Source organism: Mesocricetus auratus, unplaced genomic scaffold (assembly GCF_017639785.1).
Source record: "Mesocricetus auratus isolate SY011 unplaced genomic scaffold, BCM_Maur_2.0 Super-Scaffold_100001, whole genome shotgun sequence".
In the NCBI taxonomy this organism is placed as follows: domain Eukaryota; kingdom Metazoa; phylum Chordata; class Mammalia; order Rodentia; family Cricetidae; genus Mesocricetus; species Mesocricetus auratus.
In genome coordinates, this window is record NW_024429187.1 from 4,887,997 (window position 1) to 4,912,848 (window position 24,852).

The window sequence follows — 24,852 nt, forward strand, 5'->3', positions numbered from 1 at the left end:
GAACTCCAGCAGAAGCTTTCAGAGTGACTGGCATGCTGACAAAGCCAGGGAAGACGGCCTGACAGTGGCTACACCTGACTGAGGGCTGAGCAAAGCCAAGGGGGCTGTCACGGTCACGGGCACAGGGTACAGATAAGCTAGAATCCAGGAGGCAGGACAGAGCTGTGCAGGGAGCTGCAGAGGCCTCTCGGAGCCATCATGCCGAACCCAGGCACCTCTCAGAGGGAAGCAGGGCTTGACTCCACGCAGACTGACGAGCTATTAAAGATTTCCGAAAAGACAGATATGATTAGATCTCTGATTTAGAAGACAACTCATGGCGCTTTGAGTTATGGGCTTCAAATTCATATCCTCAGAGAAAATTTTGCAAAAAAAAAAAAGGAAAAGGAAAGAAAAAGGAAAAGGAGATCTCTTATCAGCTCTCTCTGTCACAGCTGCCCTGGGTGTGCCTACCCTTGCTCTGTTTTAAAATGCCTCAGCGTGAAAACAAGTGTTTTAATTCTCCAGGCTGCTGCCTCCAACTGTTCATTCCATGTGGACTCTGGATGCCCTGAGTGCAAGCACATCTGTCTGCCCAGTAATGAGCTGCGGCATCAGGAGCAACCCCGGAATGTCTCCTGCGGGCCTGCCTGTATGTTCACCAACCACGCAACTTCTACATTCATAGACTCACACATGACAATGAAAATCAAAGGGATACGGGATTAAGTGGGAGAAAACTGCATCCATGTCCTTTAAACAGTCACTGCAAGGTTATCGTGTTCTGGGGTTGGCTGAACTCTGGAGTCATCATCCAGAATCTTCCTGCTAATAATCATAGACTGCATTTCCAGGAGACCTTCCCTCTGCTCTGGGCATGAAGAAGCCTGATGTGTCTAGGGTAAAGACATCCCACAAAGGATAGCTCAGCATCTCTTGCTTTTAGAAGACATAAAGATGGACTAGATTAAAGTTCCAGCTGCACGGAAGATGTGAACCAAGAAGGAGAAGAAACCAGAAAAGACGAAGGTTGAGCCAACTCACGCCACACCATCAAACTGTTGCTCTCATCAGTTATGTGCTTTGTATTCCATCGTGTTTCTAATGCAGCAACAGGTTGCTCAATGGGAGCCTCTCCTGAGGAGCCAGCCCCACTTAGGACAGCAGTTAGTACTTTTGAAGTTGTGTAAGCTACTGGGAGAGGGGCATGTGAGGTACATACCCCATGTGTCTGTATGTGTGTGCACACGCTGACACACACAAACACAGGGGAGAGAAAGGCTGGGGGGAATAGATAGCTTCAGTCACAAGGCACTTCTGAGTTACCTCTCTATACAAACTCAAGCCACACTCGTCAGTAATCTTCCACTGTGAGCATGGAGAACGCTGACTCTCACGCCACTATTGTAGAACTGCCTCTATTGTAAGAATTCATTTCGCCAAGAGTTTGGGGGAACCAATCGTAGGGCATGGCTTCTATGATTTCTTGCTGTCCTGTGCAGTGGTCAGAGATCTTATCACAGTTTCCATTGACCCCAGGGCAGAAGGGAAGACTGTAGCGACTCTCTACCTTATTGTTATTCGTGAGTGTTCCCCCAATAAATATTTGATATGCTTTTATTTGGCTCTGGTGGACTCACATACCATCTCCTACACTCCTCCATGTGGACTTAGGAGAAACAGATCCACACCAGTCTCTCTGTGGAAGGTGGAGGGGTTGCCCACACACAGCTACAGGGACTGAGTTTCCGCAAGAGGGCTAGCAGGGCAGAGGCTGGAGCTCGCCCTCTCTCTTCCACAGATGCCCTCCACAATGTCAGTCCCCAAGGCAGCAGCAAGCTGTCCCTACTCCCTTTTGTTACTGTTTATTACTTTTTAATTGACAGATGAAATTGTATGTATTTATTTGTGTGCAGCATGATATTCTGACGCATATGCCCATTATAGCATGGCTAAATTAAGCTAATTGACATATGAATTACTTCATTGGGTTATCATTTTTATGATGAGAACACTTAAGATCCACTCTGTGTTTTTCAATACAATATGTTGTTATTAATTATAGTAATCATATTGAATGATGAGCTCTTGAACCTATTCCTCTCATATGACTGAAATTTTGTGTCCTTGGCCAACATCTCCCACCAGGCAGCCACCATTCTGCTGTCCCTTCTGTAGGATCAAGAAATCTAGAGGCCATGCGCCAGAGAAATTGTGCAGTATTCCTCTTTCTACACCTGACTTTTTCCGTTTACCATGTACAGTCTAAAGGGGGTGGTGCTGGGGGGAGTGACTTAGTGGAACAGCACTTACTTAGCACATAAGAAGTCCTGAGTTTGATCCACAACACAGAGAGAGGGAAAGAAGGAAGCAAGGGAAGGAGGGGAAGACGGAAGGAAAGGGAAATAAGAATGGACTGGAACAAAGAAAGAATGGAAGAGAGTAGAGGGGAGGTGGTCAGAGAGGGAAGGGGAGAGGATGGGGGATGGTCACAGAGGGAAGGGGAGGGGAAGGGAGGTGGTCACAGAGGGAAGGGGAGGGGAAGGGGGATGGTCACAGAGGGAAGGGGAGGGGAAGGGGGATGGTCACAGAGGGAAGGGGAGGGGAAGGGGGTGGTCACAGAGGGAAGGGGAGAGGATGGGGGATGGTCAGAGAGGGAAGGGAAGAGGATGGGGGATGGTCAGAGAGGGAAGGGGAGGGGAAGGGGGATGGTCACAGAGGGAAGGGGAGGTGGTCAGAGAGGGAAGGGGAGAGGATGGGGGATGATCAGAGAGGGAAGGGGAGGGGAAGGGGGGTGGTCACAGAGGGAAGGGGAGGGGAAGGGGGATGGTCACAGAGGGAAGGGGAGGGGAAGGGGGATGGTCACAGAGGGAAGGGGAGGGGAAGGGGGGTGGTCACAGAGGGAAGGAGAGGGGAAGGGGGGTGGTCACAGAGGGAAGGGGAGGGAGTCAAGAAGGGAAGGGTCAGAGTAGAAAGGGAGGGGAGGGATCAGGGAGAAGAGAGGTCAGAGAGAGAAAGGAAGGGATGGGGAAGAGGGGGGGTCAGGGAGAGAAGGGGACAGAGAAAGAAGGGAAGGGGGCCAGAGAGGGGAGAGGGTTAGGGAGTGGAGGGGGTTAGAGAGAAGGGGATAGGATCAGGGAGAGGAGAGGATCTGGAAGGGAAGAAGAGGAGGTCAGGAAGGGTGGGGTCAGAGAGGAATGGGAGGGGTCAGTGAGGGAAGGGGGTCAGAGTGGGAAGGGGATGAGTCAGAGAGGATAAAAGAGAAGGGAGGAGGGGGAGAGTGGGGAGAGTAGGGGAGGGAAAGAGAGAGGAGAGACTAGAGGACAGGACAGGACAGGAGAGGACAGGAGAAGAGAGGGGAGTGGAGGGGAGAAAAGGAGAGGTAATCCTGCCTTTTGCAACCTTGATGACACCCCATCCTCTAGGCTCTGTGGATGGCCATTTTAAGGGTGACGTGCCCTGAGTACTTTGGCAAGGTCTGCTCTATCCCCTGATGCATCCTGCCCCCCAGCCAGAAGGGAGATGTGGAAACCCAGATTGGACGACTCTCTGACTCCAGTAACCACACAATCATAGCAGTCTAGAATGGCTGTGTCTGGTGTGGAAGCTACCAACTACGCATGACTGTTGACATTTAAGTCAATTCAAGTCCTCCGGCCTCAGTAGTCTCCTGTTAGCAATGACTGGACAGCAAAGATAAGTGGGTATTTCCATCATGCCAGAGACTCTCTTGCACAGCACTGGTCTCCAGATTATGGGGACAAGATCTAGTTGTACCTTTGATTAGGACTGAAATAGAGTGCTTGCAGTAAATAGAAGAGAACACTAATTGGGATTAATTTCAGGCCAACTTTACTAATAATGGTCTAATAATGGCACCCTGTCTGCAAACACTGGCATTGAATGAGACAGGTGAACCCTGAAGCCTTGCCAAACAAACCAGGAAGAGGCACCTAGGTACAGTGGGCAAGCAAGGTCCTTGAATTCACCTGAGCCGAGTCAAACATCAGCATAGTCCCGGGGCCCAAAGGCAAGTCAGCTGATCGCCCCTGGTCTTCTTTTCCTCAGTTGCATAATGGAATCAGAACATCTGTGTCATTAGTCAAGCCACCTATTTCAGATTGCTCTCTGTGGAAACATGCTAAGCAAGAGGTAGGCTTTACCCTCGCAGGTTAGAACTTGGGGAGAGCACGGCTCCTCTGGCCACTCCTCTGGTATCCTTCAACAGGTACCCAGGGTGTAGCTCTGCTCTGTGTTTCTGTTCACACCTCTGCTCCTGTTGGCAGCCCCTTCAACAGAGTCCTGTAGTCACCTGTGCTCACTCCACAGGCCTAGATTTTTTACCCCTTCTGCTCTGCCTCCTCCCATCACCAACATTACACCTCTACAAAGATGCTCATGAAATACGCCCCAGGCTCTTCCTTGGCTTTCACAAGGAAGAGGAACAATTGCAAGGACACCACCTATTGTAGTCCTGTTTTATTCAGAATACTTCATTTAAAGTTGTCTTTAAAAGACAGGTAGAGGCAAAAAAAAAAAAAAAGAGGAGAGGAAATAAAACGTACGTTCTTGGGGAGACTTTTTAAAACATATTTAGGGAGCTGGGGATGCTGGTCAATGGTAGGTACTGACTAGCATGGGTAAGGTTCTGGATCCCCTCTCCAGTGTCATAAATAAACAAGCAATAGACTTGGAGCTTCTTCAAATACATCTGGAAGAGTCCAGACGTAATCCTGAAGAATAACAGGATCTGCTGTGTTACTCGGGACACTTTCCCAGGGGGTTGAACACAGAGCCCAATTTTGAAAGATGTGATGGGTATGGTTTGCCAGAACCAGATGGGAGAAGAACTGATAGCACTTCAGGGTGAAGAGGAGAGGCAGGGAAGGAAGAGTTCAGACGGGGAGTGCTGGGAGATGATGGTTGAAGGGTAACACACAGGCGGATAGCTGCTGGTGTGAAGCCCAGGTGTGTGAGCATGCTCAGGCAGTGAGGGCTTGGTGGGGGACTTTCCCATTCCTGATAAGCAGTAATGGAGAGCCACGGCGGATTCTTGAGCAGAGGAAAACAGTGTTTAATGGAGACAATTCTAGCAGCTGTGTGGAGGACAGAGGCAGGCAGGGAAGCCAGCAAGAGCTCTGGACTACACGGGGAACCATAGAAATGGAAATGGAGGCACAGGAGCCCATTCTGAGGACTAGTTGGCAAAGAGGGGTTGGATTGGAAGTGGGGGCTTTGGAGAGGGAGCGAGTGGGAGTGGGTGCCAGGACAGTGTGCCTTTGAAAACTGGCACAACTACTGAGGAAGGGGAACGTGTGGCCATTGAGACAGAGCAGGGAGGAGGATGCTGGGTCTTTTTTCTCCTTTACTATTTTTCAGTACAAGGACAGTGTGCCAGGAGAGATTTTTCTATAAACCACTGGAGGCATAATCACATGCTGGAAATGCAGATTTCAGAACCATCAGAATCAGTTTGTAACTGAAACCATGTGAGAAAATGAGCCCGCTAAGGAATGGGAGCTGAGCAAATGGGAAATGGGAGCTAGAGTATGCCTTGGGAAAACAACGGATGGAGAGCCAGGAGGTAACACCGGCTTCCCAACCCCACCACAACCATTTGGAGCTGGTTAGCTCTTTCCTGCAGGGCACTGCCCTGGGCAGAGTAGGATGTTTGTCCACATCTTGGGCCTCTGTCTGCTAGATGACACTCCTCTGCCTCTTTCTCGGTTGTGACAACCAAAAATGTCTCCAAATATTGCCAAATGGACCCCAGCTAAGAGCTACTGACAGAGGGGCGATTACGGCATTCCTTTGTACCAGTCACTGTTCTGAGTGCTTCAGAGGTATTCATTTATTTAATTCTCAAAACAGCATGTTGAAGCAGCTGTAACTGTTCCCATTATTCCCAAATGAGGTAACCAAGACTCTGTGTTTAGGGGCTCTTCTAAAGTCCAAATACTAAGGTTTGGTGATGCCAGGCAGTTTGTCTCTGTGGCCCATGGTTTGGCTAGATTTGTTTTGGTTAGGTTTGGATTGGCTTGGTTTGGATTGGTGTTTGTTCTCACACAAACAGCTCTGCTGCCCTTTCTTTGAAAGTTTGATCATATGCAAACACCGTGTGAAGGCAGCCTCCCTGGAGCCCTGCTGGGCTGAGTGGAGAGAGTTAGGTGGATGTGTGAGATCCCCCAAGCATCATGCTCAAGGGACTGGGACAGCAGGTGTCCTGTGTAGGAAACAGGGGCTCCAGAAGGAAAGAGAGTGAATTTTGGTTTGCATCAATGGGTCTTAGGGGAGGAGCTACAATTCAGGGAAGGACCTCAGCTGGAAAGCCCTAAGGAGGTCAACAGCAATGCCGAGAAGACCCTTCTCTGCCATCTAGGGGGTGGTGTGCAAAAGACGTGGGAAAGATCTCATGAACTCGAAATTCTGAAACTCTTCTTTGAGGTCAGAAAACAAAATAAAGAACAAGACTGTTGACCATTTCGTCTGAATAACTGAATAAATACCCATTCTATTAAAATCAGACAAAGTCGTTCCCTCTGGGCAAGCTGGGCGATCCACTTAGGATGAAAAATCTAAGAGCAGTGATTTCCACAGCATGAGGAGTTGTGTGCATAAAATTACAGTGCTGAGAGCATTTACTTAATCAATCCACAAAATCCTCAAGAAACGGGAGTCCAGCCAGAAGGAGCCCAAGTGTGGCTGGGAGTTACAGGCACTGGGACCCTATGCCCCTCCATCCCAGGCGTGACAAGTGCATGCACAGAGGTGATGCACGCATTGCCTGTCCGCACCAGGACAAGGAGCAGTCAAAGAGCAGGGAAGAAGTCCGAAGAGTCATTCTCCAGTCTGACTGTGCTTCCAAACCAGTGTGCACACGACAACGCACACGCCGGTGCCACGCGATGAACAAGCGCGCAGCGCACATGCGTGCGCACAGCACACACACACACACACACACGTGCGCGCATACACATGCATACAACTGGCTCCTTCACTGAGAGCTACAGGGAGCAAGACTTCATTTAGACATTGCCCTCCAGCTGCATCTGGGCTGGAGCCCAAGGCCTGGAGAAAGCAGACAGGCCATAATAGTGAGATCTTGACTCCACGCCCTGCTCACTCCCACCCCTGTTTTGGAGAGGAAGGGAGATCTGGACTCAGGGCTCTAAATGCCTGTTCTCTAGTGGAAAGAGGGGTTGAAGGATCCAACCAAGTTCAATATTTCCCCCCAGCCTCTGGCTATTAAACAGATTATAGCCAAATGCACTCAGTTTGTGTAGAATAAGCCCCGAATTGCTTGTGTTCCTAGTAGGTGCCTGCTACAAATAAACTAAAGCAAAGTATTAATTCAGAAGTGATTTAACGTGTGCTATTTGAATATTTTGACAGTCTGTGATTTAGAAAAGAATCATGTTTGATTCTTTTTTAAATTAACTTTTCTTTAAATTAAAAACAATCTTATTTTACAAATAATACTACTATAAACAGTGGAACAGACATTCTTGTTGTATGAATATGAATCTTTTGGGTACATGCCTAAGAGTGGAATTGCTGGGTCTTGTGGTAGACTGATTCCCATTTTCCTGAGGAATCTCCATACTGATTTCCAAAGTGGCTGTACAAGTTGGCACTCCCACCTGTGGTGGAGGAGTGTTCCCCTTTCTCCACATCCTCTCCAGCAAAAAAACGGTCATTGGAGTTTTTGATTTTAGCCATTCTGACAGGAGTAAGATGGTATCTCAGAGTTGTTTTGATTTGCATTTCTCTGATGGCTAGGGATGTTGAGCACTTTCTTAAGTGTCTCTCAGCTCCACTGCCAGAGGTGCCATAGACTGTCCAAGTCCCCCAACTGACACCCACATTCAGGGAGCCTGGTTCGGTCCTATGCTGGTTCCCCAGCTGTCAGTCTGTGAGCTCCTGCTTGTTCAGGTCAGTTGTTTCTGTGGGTTTCCCCAGCATGGTCTTCACCCTTTTGCTCATCATTCCTCCCTCTCTACAACTGGATTCCAAGCTCAGTGTTGAGCTTTAGATGTCTGCTTCTGCTTCCATCAGCTACTGGATGAAGGCTCCAGGATGGCATCTAAGGTAGTCATCAATCTCATTCTAGGGTAGGTACATTTAAGGTAGTCTCTCCACTATTGCTTAGATTCTTAGTTGGGGTCATCCTTGTGGATCCCTGGAGATTTCCCTAGTGCCAGATTTCTGGTTAAGCCCATAACGGCTCCCGCTATCAAGGTGTCTCTTTCCTTGCTCTCCTTCTCTGCTCTCCCCCCAACTCCACCTTCCTGATCCCTCATGTTCTCCTCCCCACTCCCTTCTCCCCTCCTCTTGATGATTTTTTAAAATGTCTGTTTGCCACCATTTACAGGCAGAAGAAAGACAAAAGGATTTACACATAGCAAGTGTCTACTCTGAAGAGGACTGCCCTGGATTGTCCCAGTAACAGTAACACCCAAGCCAGCCCGGGAGGGGCTGGCAGCAGGCAGGCTGGCTGACCTCCACAAAGAGGTTGCAAAAACTCCCTGGAGTCCAGACCGAACTTCCCTGGGTGGCAGAGCAGCTGTCGCATTCTGACTCTCCCCCAGAAGTGTGCCAATACTGCCACTGAGTTGTCTCTGCTAGGCGGGGGCTGAGCGGTAGGGAAGCAACATGGCCCCTCCCTGGGGAGCACAGCTGGCCAGGCCTTCTACCCACCTGGGTCTCCTCCAGATGTCTAGGGCAGCTCAGTCGCCCTCTGCCTTTCCTACCTCTCCCTTGCTCTTACATTTTTCTCCCCTTCCCTAATTTCTCCACCTCACCACAAAAGGGGGAAAAAAAAGACCCTAACATCCTAAACTGGTTTCCTTATTTCCAGCACTGTCTGGTAATTCAAGACGTCAAGACACTGAGTCTCTCTGCAAGCCCCCTCCCATTCCAAGATACCCCCATCGTCACCTGACACAACAGAGTTCTGAACCTTTGCCATCTCTGTCATCAGCAAGAACGCGTGTTTACATGAAGAAAAGAAAATTCAGAACACCCTTCGAGACCATTATCCCTGCCCTGCTGAGAACCCAGCAGCATTGCTCAGGGGAAGTGGACAGGAGAGGGAACAGAGCTAAGTTCCAGGTGCTTCACCTCCCTTGACCCCAACTAACCTTCACCTAACCTGCTTTTAAGCCAAAGAACCAGGTGCCCCACCCAATGTCACTCATAGGCAAATAAAGCAGATCTAAGACTCCAATCTCAAGTCCCTTTGGCATCAAATCCCTGCTCCTGTCTCCTAAGGATGCTCTCTTTGGGGAGTGGTACAGTATCTGTCTTGCCTTCCAGACCTCAGCTTCTAAGATTCCAGGTTTACCTTACTGTAAAAGCTGCAGCTGTCCCAGCCTGCAGATGTGGAGTGGAACTGTCCTGGGAAGGCAGCCTGGCCTAGCAGAAGAGAGTCATATCATCTCCCACTGTGAGAAGGCAGCTGGGATCCCAAAGGTGTCTTCACTGTATATCCAGTTTGGGGAGGGAAAGAAGAGCCTATCGAAAAATTTTAAATCCCTCTCTCCGGGATCCCAACAGTGAGTGAATTTCTTCATCTGTGATAAGAACGTGCTGTCAAGGCCTCAGGCAAGAAACACAAAGTCCGTTAAGATGCACACTTAACACCAGAAAGAAAAAAAGGAAAGCCGATATTCTGTTTATTCCTGTATTATCTGAATCACACCAGCCCCTTTCAGGATCCTTTCTCCCAGTGCTCCGTGCTGCTCTGCGGGCTTCCCCTCCATCCTTCACTGTATGCCTCCTTCTCTAGATATTTCTGCCTGAGTCTCAGTCTTGCCCATCAGCTCTTGGAAGGTCACCATGGAGCCCCAACACCCAACCCCGACAAAGCCACCCATCCTCATATGCATTCCATAAAGGAACCCACAAGCCTGCTTCATTCTATTTAAAAGAAAAAAGTTGTGAGAAGGACATCCCCATCAGGTCCTAAGGAAGACTATCCCTCAATACCCCCTCACTTTCTCAACCCACAGAACCAGAAGCAGAGCTACCAGGTGTGCTCTGGGCACCCGTTAACCACACTTGACACACCGGCACCAAGGATCTAAGTCTCTTAGCATTCTAACTGGAGAAATTTCTGAGCCTGGTTTGAAAGTGGCATTTTCTGGAAAAGAATCCAGAACATTCATTTTAGGAATTGCAGATCAACTGGATGTGTGACTGGGAAGGAATGGTAGAATTGAGGAGCCAAAGACAGAGTGGGGTAGGATTGGGGGGTGTGGAGTAGCCCATACAGGCTGTATACTAAGATGTTCCCATACCCTGTGGTTATGCAGCTGGCTAACAGAACACCCCGCCCTGTCCTGGGGGCTCAGCCTTCAGAGAGAGCACAGTGCTTTAGCCAGCACCAGTCACTGAGGACATTAGGAGGGGTCGGGCTCCAATGCCTATCACCCTGGGATAAGACCCAATCTATAACTAGGTGCCCAGGGTGTCACTCACAGCATTTTAAGCCTCAACTACTTAACTCCCCCGCCCCCACACCCCGTTGTCCCTGTTGAAGAGGTAGCTCGGGAAGCCAGACCTAACTGCCCTTGCTTTCCCTTAATTACAAAGGTCAGTCCTGCAGCCCACCAAACCCATCCTTGCAGAGCCTTGGGCCCATCAGGGTCTTGTCCTTTAAACCACATTTTGATGGGCACGGTGCCCTGGGTGAAGGTGTTGGTAGCTGACCGTTTGGCTCCACAGATTCTCAAGCAGCCATTTATGCTAATGATTCCGTAACTGCCAGTCACCACCTCCCTGCAGAAAGAAGACAAGCTGGTCTTTGGATATGGTTTTTTTCTGTCCTGTGCAATATTCTCCAGTGACTTCCTTTGGTCCTGCCATGACCATTTCTTTGCTGAGACGTTTTAGCATCTGTCATTAAGACCTGAGGTTTTTATTCTTTTCTCTGTAATGAATGTTTAAAAATGTTCTCTAATATTTAATTGCTTTTTTTTGTTCCCTAGCTCAAACTAGAATCCAAATTACCATCACACACACACAGACACACATGCACACACACAGATACACAGAGAGGCATCATTATATATCAGTAACCAATTCTCAATTAATTTCCTTTTTAAATTTTTAATGTTTTATTTATTTAATTTGTCAAAGAACAACTGTGTGAGGTCAGCCCTGTCCTTCTGCCTTATGGATCGTAAGGGTGGAACCGAACACGTCAGGCTTAGCAGCGACGGCCTTTACCCTCCGAACCATCTCATCAGCTCCCAGACACGATTCTAAGAAATTGACAATAGCATATTTTTTGCCCTTGCCCTGTGAAGACAGATTTTTGCTGTTTTGCCTTTATTTTGCTGCTAAAATAATTATTTTTACTTCCTAATTATCTTTTCTGAATATGAAAATAACAATCCTGTATTGTAGAAATTTTGTAACATAAAGGAAAGCATGAAGAGGTAAAATGATCATTACCTAGTTCCTAACCCTTTATATCTTTCTAACTTTAATTTACATTTTAAATTTTTCTATTTATCTGTGCATAATGCGGGGCCTCATGCATGTGGACGTCAGGGGACTGCTTGCTAGAATAAGCTCTCTCCTTCCTCCATGCAGGTCCTGGGGTTTGGACTCGGGTCACCAGGTTTGGCAGCAAATGCCTTTATCTGCCGAGCTACATCTCTAGGCCAGCCCTGGTATCTTTTATCTGGAATGGTAACCTTCAGCTGCGGCATGGGGGTGGGGCAGGATGACCTGGAGCAGAGGGTCCTGGAAGGCAGGTGATGAGGATGGATTGGGCCTCAGGAGATGAGATGGGAGGACACCTCACACAGAGACAAACCTTTCAGACCACCCTCGACTTCAGTCACCACTCCCGTCCCTATGCTTGTGTCACGATGAAAGATAAGCCTAGGGGGAAACGTCCCATACTTGAAGCTGGAAAGATTAGTCTTGCTGTCCTTTCTGACAGCATTTATCTAGTTTTCTAGATAAATACTGTGAAAGAGAACCAAGGAAGTAGACACCAACCAAAGATTAGGAAGCTCGGGTCACAAAGCCTGGGTGTCGTGGCTCTGCGTTCAGAGTGTCAGTTACTTCCCCAGTGTTGTCTGTCTTCCCCACTAAATGTGTTCTATCCCCTTGCCCACTGAGAGTGGACATACCACAGGGATGCATTGAAACCCCAGGGAAGGACACAGTTCTTAGTAATGACATCGCACGTATAGATACCGAGCCTACGGTTTGAAGGGGTTTTTACATTTTTCTCATTTGATCTACAACACAAGTTCATGCCCTAAAGATGTCATTTCCCAGACACAGAAGTAAGTTCTCTGAGGTTGCAAAGCTTGCCAGAATCACACAGACCAGCCTGGTGGGGACCCAGTGGGACCTGGTCTCAATAATAGCATTTACACTTGTGACAGAACCCAACATGGACGCGATATCCCTGGCTGTGGTTCTCTGGTTCTAACTTTAAGCCCCACTCAGGTTAGACGTTTAACAGGGACTGCAGAGTAAAAGCTACACGTTAAAATGGGCGCTCTGTAGGATGTCCGTGGTTAAAGGAGCAGGGGAAGGAGGGGACACTGTGCTGGAGAAACTTCAAGTTCAGAATAGAGTGTATTTACAGAACAGAGAGAGACTAGAAACGGCCTGCCCAACCCGATCTACATATGAAAGAAGAAGGCACTGACTGACCACATCATGAATGTCTCATTTTCATCCTTACCAAATCAAACTGCGGTCCAGAAACTGGTTGTTTTGTAGGAATTCTTGTTCTCCTTTTTAAAAACAACTTTTCCTTTTGCCAGGAGCAAAGCCCAAAGAGAGAAATCCTAAAAGAAATTTTCTTCAGCTGAATGTCGAATTCTATCACATTAGGGGTTAAGGAGATAGCTTGGCTATGGACTTGCCTCTCAGGTACAGGGACCTGAGTTCAAATCCCCAGCACCCATACAAAACCTGTAATAACACTCCAATTAGGGATGGAGACTATAGGATCCTAGCATTTGCTGGGTAGCTAAGTCAGTGAGCCCCAGGGTTAGTGAGAGACCCTGCCTTAAAAATAAGGTGGAGAATGACTATGACACTCTGCCCTCCACAGTCAGAGTGTGAACTAACACACAGAGACACACAAGCACACATACAGAGTCTATCATGTTAATGCGCTCCTCTATGTACCACATTATCCTGAATCACTACACAGCAGAAGCTCCCTGTAATTTAAGTGCCAGGGGTTAGTTAAACTCAGAAGACATAATTTGGAAATCTGGCTGCAACTTACAGTTGGATATCATCTAGCTCTCTAATCCTCACTCTGTTTGTCTAAGAAAGTAGAAAATGAAATAATAACATTGGCCTTAGAACAAGGATTAAATGAGATAAGCCAAGTCAACAAAACTCTTAACGTCATAGGCACGTAATGACATGGCCAACTCAAGACCCCATCTCCATGGGGAGCTATCTCAAGAGAAGACATGGAAAGACCTTGGTGTGACTGTCATATTTGGGCAGTGTAATTCTCAGCATTCTCAAGCCGCCATTCCTCTATAAACACCCTACCATTTGTGGCTACCTAATTCCAGAACCTTCTCGGTCCTTTCCTCTAATGTCTGTCTCAATCACATCGCAAGCTCCGTCACTAGCATAGGTTCTTTGCTATGGTCACTGAAAGATCATTTGTGAACCACAGTGCCAGCCTTCACCATGAAATCAAAGAATCCTCTAAACAGCTATATGATAAGGAGGAGAGGTTGTAAGCTTGATCAACAATGACCGAATAGATCCCAGAAACCCCAGGGGTGGAAAAGGTGACAATGTCAGGGGACAGTATTGAAAACCCCTGAAGAAGTTTGTCCCCAGAGCTAGGAAAGGAGTCTGAGGACAAGCAACCAACAGAGCTTATTTCCATTGAGGGAGACCAAGCAAGGCTTCATGGTGGACAGTCCGTGTGAGATAGACTTGAAGGAAGGATTTAAAGAACACAGTTGAAGGAGTTGCCACATCCGTTGAATACATGTGGACTACATCCCAGTGAAGTGGGGTGCTGGGGGCGGGGGTGTTTCATTCCTTCAGTCTAAGCTATATTTAAGCTTGATTTTGTACACTCAGCTTCAGCTGATCTTACCCAAAGCACATAACAGGTGTCGACATGGCACCTTCATCATCAATGCCATCTTTACCAACATTTTCCAAGTGTTAGCCATGTACAACTATCGCTGTACTGAGAACCAAGGACACAAAGAAACATTGACCATGAATCCTCTGTCATCATGTGGGGGGGGGGGCTGACAAACTCACAAACAAAATGAATTCCACTTCTCCATATCAGCTCTAAATGTTCCTTCCTTTAAACACACAAGGTCCATACAATCCAAAGGATCTCACAAATGTGTACTTGTGTTTGCCCAGGGTAAATTTTTTTCTGAACCCTGTCTTGGAAAAAGCCATGATCCACACTGGAATGAAATCTTCAAAGGCCTGATAGTTTCTCCACTCCTCTGAAAGTTGCAAACAACCCTGGGGTCTGCAATAAGGTGACAAGAGGCACAAAGCATGAGTCATTCACTTTGGCCCTACAGAATCCATAGGGAGGAGACCAGAACTACATGGTAGCTAATTCCAGGGCTACGGCTATGGTGACTTCAAGCTCAGAATGTCTGCCTACAAAAGGCCACCCAGCAGATATTTTGAAATTCAGCCTTTGACTGCTTTTCCCCTAAATATTTAGCGCCCACTGAACACCACTAGCATCCCCATCTTTCTTCTCTCATCCCCAGTGGCTATTAGCAGATGTCCAAAAGAGAACAATGGTGTGTCTTTGAAAAGAGAGCAGACCCATAAATCTGGGTTCTGTTCTTGCCACTGTACATTTAGGTTTACATTTATTTTAAAACAGGGAAGGGAGGAAGCTGAAAAGGAAGGATGGGGGAAAACTATTAGCCCAGCCAGCCTAATAATCGGTGATTAAAGTTACAGTCAGAGAAGAGTGACGCCTTAATGCCTCCTACCCTCGGCCTTCCCCCCATGCCTTTAATATCCCACTTCAGGCACAGGGAGGGAGGGCAACAGGGCCTAGTGAATCCCAACTGCTCCAGGATAATTGCACCATTCACGGCCTTCACCAGTCAATCAGGGGCTGCTTATCCAGCCCCATTTATTAATAGTTTTCCTGCATTTACAGTGGTACAAAGGAGTGGAATGAGGCTTTCTCTCTGAAACAAGAAATGGGGCACCCTAAATACCAGCTAAGTGGAGCAGAGGACACTGGCAGAAGCTAAGACTGCTCGCCCTACTTCATAGCCACACCTGTCCCGGGTGTCAGCAAAAGCATTTGCCCTGTGTTTCCTAACTTTGAGCACCAGGCCTGTGCCAACACTGGGAGATCTCAGTCACGTGGGCAATGGGGCACTGAGCTTAATTCAACCAAGACTTCACCCACTGTGTGTACTCAGTATACTAAATCCCTTCGGATCCCAGGCTCAGGGACATTCTCCCGGTCACACAACAGGGTGTCCCTGTAAAGTCAGAATGCTGGATTGTGTCATGATGAGAAATAAGACTTGCCATGTCAGTCATCAAATCTGAACTCTCACATAGACTAGTAATAAGACAGCACTTAGAAGGCAGGCATATCACAAGTCTGAGGCCAGTCTAGGCTGTACAGGGAGTGAGACCATCTTGGGCTACACAGTGAGACTTCATATAAAATAAAATAGCCACACATTAGGCTTGCCTAAGAGACTTTTAAAAATGACCATGGCTTGAATTCTCTTCCTGAGTGTGTGTGTGTGTGTGTGTGTGTGAGTATGTGTGTGTGTATGTGTGTGTGTGTGAGTGTGTGTGTGTGTATGTGTGTGTGTGAGTGTGTGTGTGAGTGTGTGTGTGTGTGTATGTGTGTGTGTGTGTGTGTGTGTGTGTGTGTGTGTTTGCTCTTGGGTGCACATGAAGATGAGAGAATTCCAGACATCATTTGTCGTTCATACATGGTTCACCCTGTATTTCAAGGCAGGGTCTTCCAATGACTTTGACCAAGCAGGCTTGACTGGCTGGCCAGTGAGCCCAAGACTGCACTTGTCTGTGTCTCCCCAAGTGCTGGGATTACAGGCCCATGCTGAAACATCCAGCTTTGTTTTGTTTTTTTGTTTTGTTTTGTTTTGTTTTTTACTTGAGTCCTGGGGCACAAGCTCAGGGTCTCAGACTTTAGTGGCGGAGCCATCTTCAAAACCCCTTTCTGAGAGTTTTAATTTAACAGCTTAGGGCTGGACCTGTGTGTGAGCATCCTTTCTTTTTAAATGTTTAGCTTTCACAACTGTTTCCTTGTAAGCTCTGCCTCTGAACCGAGGTTAAGGAGAGCTGTGCTGCCCCATTGCCTCTGTGACTGAGGGAGAAGACCAAGGCCCAAAGGCAAAGCTTTGCACAGTCTTGAAGCAAAGAGCACCACAGATACCAACGTAAGCTTCTAACTCCCAAGACCGTCCTCCACCGTCTGCTGGAAACCGAACCTTAAAGATATTCCTGACTTACAGGAGGGAGCCCTGAGTTCTGATGGTGTGTGCTACATTGAGTGTCCGTCACTGGCTAACTCCAGGGACACCCGTTCCAAGGTGACTGGTGGAGAAGAACTGCCCAAACTCTGAAGCACAAAATTAAGATTCCATGGGCAGACCCATGGCTTTCCCCCTTGCTGCTAGTCTTAGGACCACTTTTATGTTTTAAAATGGTAATTGGTTTGGGGGGAGGGAGATAAAACAAATTCAGGGTGAGTGACAGCATCATGTGTGTGTCACCCCTCCAGCATGCATGCACACACACACACACACACACACACACACACACACACACCGTATACAGCACTGTATATGACTTTCATCATTTAATGCATTTCACATTTGGCGTGTTTGGTGTTTGGGCCACTGTTAGGGGTAGGTAAGTCACTGCAGAAGCTGCTGTGTACACAAGTATGTGAGGTGGGGAGGGGGAGGGGTGTGAGTATGTGCCAATCTCTAACCAGGTGTTATACGTGTGTGAGCAGACCATGGCATCAGACAGCGAGGAGAATGAGCTATGGGAAGAGGGATTAAACACACCATGCAAACCACAGGAATGGTCCTCCCCATTTTGCTCCTAATACAGTGCTTTTAAACAACATTATTTACCCAGTCCCACAACTCAAAAGGAACAAAACCTAGTTTCCTAAGATAATGCAACCAGTTGAAATCATGAGCAAACCTACATGAAGTCAAATGAGAACTTGAAACTTGGTGCTTCTTTCTGATAAAAAGGGAATAGATTATGAATCCGCAGCCCTAGTGAGGCAGTGAACAGAGACCCAGAGGGAAAGGGCCAGGTAAAGGGATAAGACACACATTGTCCCTGTGACTCCATCCTTGGCAATGCCCTCTCCCTTAAAACCCATGCCTAAGGAAGGACAAGACCCATCTCTTCTCTCTCCTTCCAGGTCTGCCGTTCCACAGGCCCAGCCTAGACTCCACTCTGCTCCACTCTCCCCTGACCAGGGAAGCTCTAATGCTCTGCTTCTATTGCCCTGAGCCTCCAGCCATCTTAGAATGCATGCCCTGGTAAGTCAGGCCATTCATCTTTATTCCTACAGCACTTTTTATATGCAGTGGACCTTTTAAAAATCTCCAAACTGAAAGCTAGTTCTGGTGGTAACTGCCTGTAATCCTAGCCATTCAGGGTGTTAAAGTGGGAAGATCATGAGTTCAAAGCTACTGTAGGCTACAAAATGAATTCCAAGGCCAGCCAAAGTACATGGTCTTAAAAAGGTGGGTTTTTTAATGGGTGGGAAAGTAGGGGATGTGGCTCAGTGCTAAAGTGCTTATCTAACCTACACAAGGTCCTAGGTTCAATTCCCCAATACTGCAAATATAAAAATAAAAATCTTCAGATCGAGCTTAATAATAAGCTTTTCCTAATAACATGAATATACTTCACCAAGTATAGAGATATGGTGAGAGTAAGAAAGGAGAGAATAAAGGGGAATACAGACAGATGAAAAATAATGTAAGGAACAATCCATTCAAATCCATCTTCGCTTAAAGCACTCGTGCTACAGTTTAATCAAGGGTTGACCAGAATGTGTCCCATAGTTCCCACACCCAGGCATCAAACGAAGTGAAAATGTCTGAAGTATCAGGCTACACCAGTAAGGCAACTAAAACGTGTTGTGAGCTGCCTGGGAATAACGGGACCCTCTGTTCTCGTTGCCCTTCTGTGCTGTTTCAGACAGCAGCTAGTGGATGAATGGTGCAACACTCTACCTCACTACTCGAGAAACGCATGGGGCTGAGCTGGTCCTTCATTCCAAGTAGTCTGGCCTGGGCTGGGATCCAGCTCTCTCCTTGGACACAAATCAGCCAACAGCTGTCCCTTTCTTTGCAATGGCCATCAATAAAGTTAGTTGCAATCCAGTGGTCTAAAATGAAAACTACATCATTTGCTCATTCTAGACTCAAGTCTAACAAGTCGGGTAAGGATTCATTAACTATAGACTCGCCAAAACAGAAATTGGAGAGCCTCAGCTCTTACTGTACCCTGGTCACTGTACAGAGCCTCATAACTGAAGAAGCAGCACACTCCTGTGTTTGTCTTCGGGGATGCAAGACAAGGAGGATGAATGTCTACACCAGTGGTCCTACCCCAATGCATCCTCCTCAAATTAACCTTTCCCTCCTCGCCTCCCAAACTCCTGTTTATCCTTCAAGAAAGAATCAACTGTCAACCCCTCCATGGACCCCTCTGCACCTCATCCCATCCCCACCCACCTCTAAAGGTCTTAAGCGACCGATGGTTTCCTCATACCATGTCCTTCTAGACCTCCAGGATATAGGTTATCTGCTGCGGGAGTATTCAGAGACAACTTTTTCGTAGCTTGATGAATATTGGTTTTTACCAAGTGTTTATTGAATAACTGAATAAGAGCAAAAGCCATAAACATGAATTAAATTAAAAGTCAACAGCAGTGTGAGTGAGAAGAGACAAATGGGTGGTAATAAAAAAATAAAACAAGAAGCAGAACAAAATGAAAAGAAAACCATTATCAGAAAACATACATGATGAAAAAGGAGTCAAACGGGTGTACATGGATAGAATTAAAAACAAAAATGTATAAGAAACGGGTAAAATTAAACATATAGTTGCTTTCTAATTAAATAGAAAAAGATGCTATAGGGCCACAAAATGGAATATGGAGACAGCAATATTAACTATGATGGCGTTCAGATGCACAGATGGCGTGGGCCTGAGCCAATCAAACATGAACCCTGACATGATAAACTCAGAGAATCTGGCCTCTCCCACAGACCTATCAAATCAGAATGTGCATTTTAACCGCACCCCCCATGACGCCTGTATACAATAAAGTTAGAGAAGTAATGATATAGACATCAGAAATCCATAGACAATCGCCACCTCTTGTTGCAATCAGTGGTGTATTGCTGGGAGTATTAGCAGTCAGTAACCTTGGGAAAATCACTTCCCCAGATCCCAGCTTCTTCATCTACGAAATAAGGCCAAAGTAGATGACGGCTAAGCTCCCACTTCTTGATCACGCTCGTAGAAAACCCTCACCCCATTCTATACCACCAAACAGGAAAATAGCAGCTAGCATCATTGACTGGTAAATACTGTGCACACTCTCCCTGCACGTTCTCCCTACGCACTCTCCTGGTGTTTTCCAGGTATCTGTCATATGCCTATCTCTGGAGTACAAATGATTCCAAGATGAATAAACATCTCTCCCTGCCCTTGAGGAGCTTGTGAACTTCTTAGAAGAGGAATGAGGGCACGTAACTAAGAGAAGGGAAAGGTGACTTCAGACCTCAAATGCACGCTGGGAAAACACAGAAAGGGCAGACAAGCACTGTGCTTGGGCCGCTATGGAAATCGCCACAAGGAGACATCGTAAACATTAGCTTTCTTCCCTGCCAGCCTCGGCTGACAGGGCTAGGAAGTGACAAGATGGAAGTAAGGCACTAGAACACTAAGCAAATAAGAAAGGACCCTGAACACACATCTCTCGGGTCTACAAATCCCAAAAAGTTCATCCGCCCAGTAGGTGGGGGTAGCAGTCCTAGACAGACAGCTAATACTGCATCTAATGGTATCTGGACCTCAGAAACCCACCTCCTCTGAGTTCTGCGTGCTCCCTCTGCTGACTGCACTCTGCTCTTCCCATCTCCAGCTTCCTGGAAGACAATGCCAATCCAACCACTAATCTTCTCTCCCTGGAGCCTTCTTCTATGGTTATGAAGAGGAGAGGCACTTTAATAAGTATAAACAATTCATTACCCCATCAACTCTTCCGATCCATATTTGTTTACAGGGGAACAGTGCAGTAGTACCCAGTCAAGGGCAGGGTTGCAGAGACTGAAAATGGAGTTCACTGAATGGAGGTGATTCTTAAGGAGAATGTAAAATGGCAAGGAGAACAGAGGAGACCCTAACTTCTGCAGCCTCTACTCTTGACCCCCACCAAGATACCAGCAACGGGCTGGAGGTCACTCCCTATCTTCACTGTTAAAGAAAAAGGCCCATCATTTGAAACACCTGCTTCAAACCTACACAATGGTCGGGTCAGAGCTGGATTCCTTCTCTTCTCTGGATCTAAATGTTTAATTTGAGGCCATGGGTTCTTCACATCCAACGTCCTTTTACCCTGTGTTCTTCTGTGTTTCATAGCCCACATGCATTAACCAAACGTTTGCAGTAGCTCGCCGATACTAGCGAAGATGTTACCCTCCCTTGATTCTTGAAGAAGAAATTAAAGGAAAAAATCCCTGCCCCTGGGATTCATCATAGCCGTACAGGACATGGAAGACACTGCAAAGGTAAGTCCTTCTCCTCCCCATCAAACAACTGTCACTCACTCCTCTATCCCTGTGTTTCTCTCAAAGGTGGCCACTGCCCCTCCCCATGCTCAGTTGAATGGAGCTGAAGGTCTGAGAAAATGGCCAGAGTTCTAAAGCCATCTTCCTGGAGATGAAACAGAAGCAAGGTGATAAGGTCCCTTGCTGTTCACCCTCCCTCCTGAAGAAGTCGCTCTTCCTAGCCAGCCTTTAAATGCAAAGGAATTCTCTCTCTCTCTCCCTCTCCTCGCCTGTCATTTTCTCTCCTTACTTATTCTCCCTGCCTACATTCACCCCTGACAAAGATCACACACGACCAGTAGCAAAGCAAGAATCTGCAGATGGGCAAGCTTCCTAGGGCTGGAACCAAGAGATAAATCAGACAATTCAGTGTCACGTCCTGCTTCTTTCCCTGCACGCTGGCATCTGCCATACCATTCCTTTCCCTGGCCCATCATACACCACCATACCTGGAACACAGGAAGAGAACCACATGAGGTTCTCCTCCCATTAAAGCCACAGCCTTAACCATGTATCCCTGAGAATTCATCAGTTCCTATTAATTTTTCCTTAGTTACCAATCACAGGCTATTCGATTGCGATTAAATTTGTCCTTCTTCCCACCATTGGTCCCACTACCTCCCATGTCACCCACCACAAGGTTGACGGCAAAAGACAAGAAGACAAAGGAGAACCCATTCAGCTCTTTGTGATGGGAAGGGAAGACAGGGCCAGAACAACCGCCCCAGAATGATCCAGAACGTCACTGAGTCACAGCAACATGGTCCCTGCTCGCAAAGACACAATGAGAGGACACACAGCTTCTTCACCAGAGTTCCCAAAATGGCTTTGAGTTCAGAATAGCCTCAGACCACCTGTGGCAGTGTTTCCCTGACCCCTAACAAGCCTTTTCCAGTTGAATTACTTCTCATTTCTTTCTAGCTTTCTCAACCCCTCTGCCTTCTCTTCCTCAGACTCTACTCTTTTAACCTCTTCGCCTTTGCCTAGTCCCTGGGCCAACTAATGACAGCTTGGAACTTGACTTAATCTTATTAGCGTGCTTGATGGATGAATTGGCTGAGACCCTACTTGAAGCCCCTACTGATCTTATCACCAAGGAACCCTCCCCAGGTCCTACTCAGTTGCAGAGCACTGTCACGGGCGACCACCTATCTTTGTCCATCTGTGTGTATGAACTCTCTGCACATTGAGCTGACATCCTCACCAATTCCTCTGTTCTATTTTGAAGTGAATTAAGAGTTCATCCTCCCACTAGAAGGGTGAGACGTAGACAGGGAACCGGCTCAGGTGTCTCTAAGGTGAGCACACACCTGATAACCTCAGCTATTTGAAGACATGGTGAGAACATGGTTCAAACTGGGGTCCCACACTTTCCCTCGCAGTACACCATGGTTACAGATCCGTGTTCCAGCAAGGAGAGCGCAGAGAACGAGGGCTAGGGAAGGGGAACAGTAAATCTGGATGGCACTCTTATCCATCCTTTCTGGACAGTAAAGAACTGTCGCCTACAGTCATCTGGAGTGACTGGCAAGGACCTTCCACTAACTCCCCTACAACACTTAGTATTTCCACATTGTTTAAAGGGTGATTGTTTTTTAAATGACTTGGGTGGAGGGGGTAGTATTTGGAGGACTATTGAATGCTCATGGTTCAGTTCCATAATTTTGAGGACCTATTCCCAGCCCCATTCCTGCCTGAGAATATCTTTGGAGGTTTGAGGTATGTGGTCAGTGTAGAAAGGCAAGGAATAACCAGACCCCCATCTTGGCCGTCAAGCAAGCGACGGTCTGATTTTCTCAAGAGTAGTCTTGGCTTGCCTGAGTGGCCAGCAGAAGGGCTGTTAGCTAAACCATTCCCATTGCTCCTGCTATTTGTTCTTTCAGATGCTGCCCAACAGATTGGGCACATTTCACATACTGTTATATTTTTATACATGCATTGGATATGTCATATATATTTCACATAAATAACAATCTCAAATATTGCTAAAATGCATGAGAGGATAAAAATTAAAATACCAGTCCTGTTTTTGAGGCTGCAAGATGAGCACATGCAAGCAGCACATCTCTTTGTTTAACACAAAGACTCACGTGTCGGGCTCCGCACCCCTTCCACATGCCCGGAGCTTCAGAACCCTGCAAGATAGCCATTTTGCCAGAGTGTGGAAGTAACAGTTTGCTTGGAGGATGTGTGGGTATAAATAGACGTGTGGACAGAAGGAGAAATTTACAGCTCAAAAAATAATAGCTCACAGGGAAAAGATACAAATGAAAAGCAGAATATTGACAGAATCCCTTCCTTTCAAGCTTCAGCTGGAAGTCTTCAACCTGCAGCATCCAGGTGTTCTAAGACCAGCCAGTTCCCCCTTTCCACCTGCCTCTCTGCAATAGGCCTCCTGGGATCTGTGGGCCTAGTGTCAACCCCTTCTTTAGACACCAAGTAGGTTTCAGGGCAATAGCCACCGTAATCCCAACTGTTCTTTCTATTTATTTATTTATTTATTTATTTATTTATTTATGCAGAGCATGGAAAGGTAAAGTCAGGAGATAGGGCAACAGAAATGAAGATGGCAAGGGAAAAGACTCAGCTTGGAGAAAAATATCTAGATGCCCATCAAGATCTAACGTTAGCTCTGGGTGAATAAAATGCTGTTTTAGTAAGGGAAGCATACAGGTCCTGGTTGGCTGTGTCTGCATATAGACATACACCCCTTACGCCCTCCAACATCTTGTGTGCCTGCATACACCCACCCCCATCACCTTCCCGGGGTGAGGGGGAGCAAATGAAAAAAAAACCTGTTTGATGACAGAAGGAAAAGAAATAACCTGGAGAGTCCCTTCTTTGTCACAGAAGCCTTCTCCCCGAAACAGCATTATTTTAATATCATGCTATTTTTTTTTCTTCCAGAAAAGGTGGGGACTGGAAAAGACAGATAGAAATGAGGAATCCCTACCCCAGGTGAGGAAAAAGAATAAATAGAATTGCCCTACCTTGGTTTGTAGAAGCCAAACCTCTAGGCGGACAGATTAAGGGAGAGTGCATGTTGGGAATATCCAGGGTCCTCTTCTCGCTTGCATATCCACATAAGAAAGACGGAGGATAAAGGAACGGAAGAGATTTAAAATCCAGTGTAGCGTAAATTTGATTTTAATCTTGTGTCTTGAAGAGATGCAAATTCAAAGAAAAAAGGAAGCTCGGGGTGTGGGAAGCAGCTCACAATGCAGAATCCAGAGTCATTATCCCATGTGCATGTGAGGTTAGTGGCCCGAATATATATATTTAAGGAGTCTTCTGGCAATTACGGTTTTTTTTTTTAATTTTTGAAGCTTTAGTAGAGGAGTCTCTGTGTGGAGAAGCTGGGGGCCGGCTCCGTCCCTCGGTGGGGCATGGTCATTCCCAAAGCATCCCCTTCCTAAGGGGAAAAAAGAGGAGGTCAGGGTTTGATTCGAGTGTCCCCCGGAGGGTGAGCAAAATGCAAGCCGGAAAGATATATATGTATATATCAAGTCGTTATAAGAAACGAGGGGAGGAAATCCTGCGTTTCCCACGGAGTGCACGCGAGAGGAATTGAAAACAGCTGGCACCAATCTATAAATAATTCAGAAAAGGTCTGCCTATACCATTCCTGGGACAGGCATGGATGAGAGTGGGAAAAGCCAACCTGAATCGAAGAGAGGGAAAGGGGGAAGTGAGAAGCAAGGAGGAAGGCAGGGAAAGGAGGCTCCACACAGCAGTTCACACTCACACACGCGCGCGCGCGCACACGCACACCATCCCCACTTAACTCGCCAGCGAGTGCGGCCCCCAGCCCCATCTGCAATGCTGCTGACATGTCTGGCTAGCTCTCCTCATCTCCACCAGCAGCAGAGCCTCCTCCCACCCTGGGCTCGTGCTCAACGGGTTCTGATTGTGCACCGGCCGCACACTGGGCATTTCTTGGAAGGGGCACACTGACACGCGCGCACACACGCCCCCGACGCGCACGCGCCCCCGCGCGCAC

At 47.2% G+C, this 24,852-nt stretch overlaps 1 protein-coding gene across 1 annotated transcript in view; it reads right to left on the reverse strand.

Annotated features, from left to right (window-relative positions):
• Window positions 1-24,852, reverse strand: part of Grin2b (glutamate ionotropic receptor NMDA type subunit 2B) — a 435,636-nt gene that overhangs the window by 409,809 nt on the left and 975 nt on the right. The window contains exon 2 of the mRNA XM_005072886.4: window positions 23,843-24,264. The gene's annotated coding sequence lies outside the window, so the exon portion shown is untranslated. The remainder of the gene's footprint in view (window positions 1-23,842; window positions 24,265-24,852) is intronic.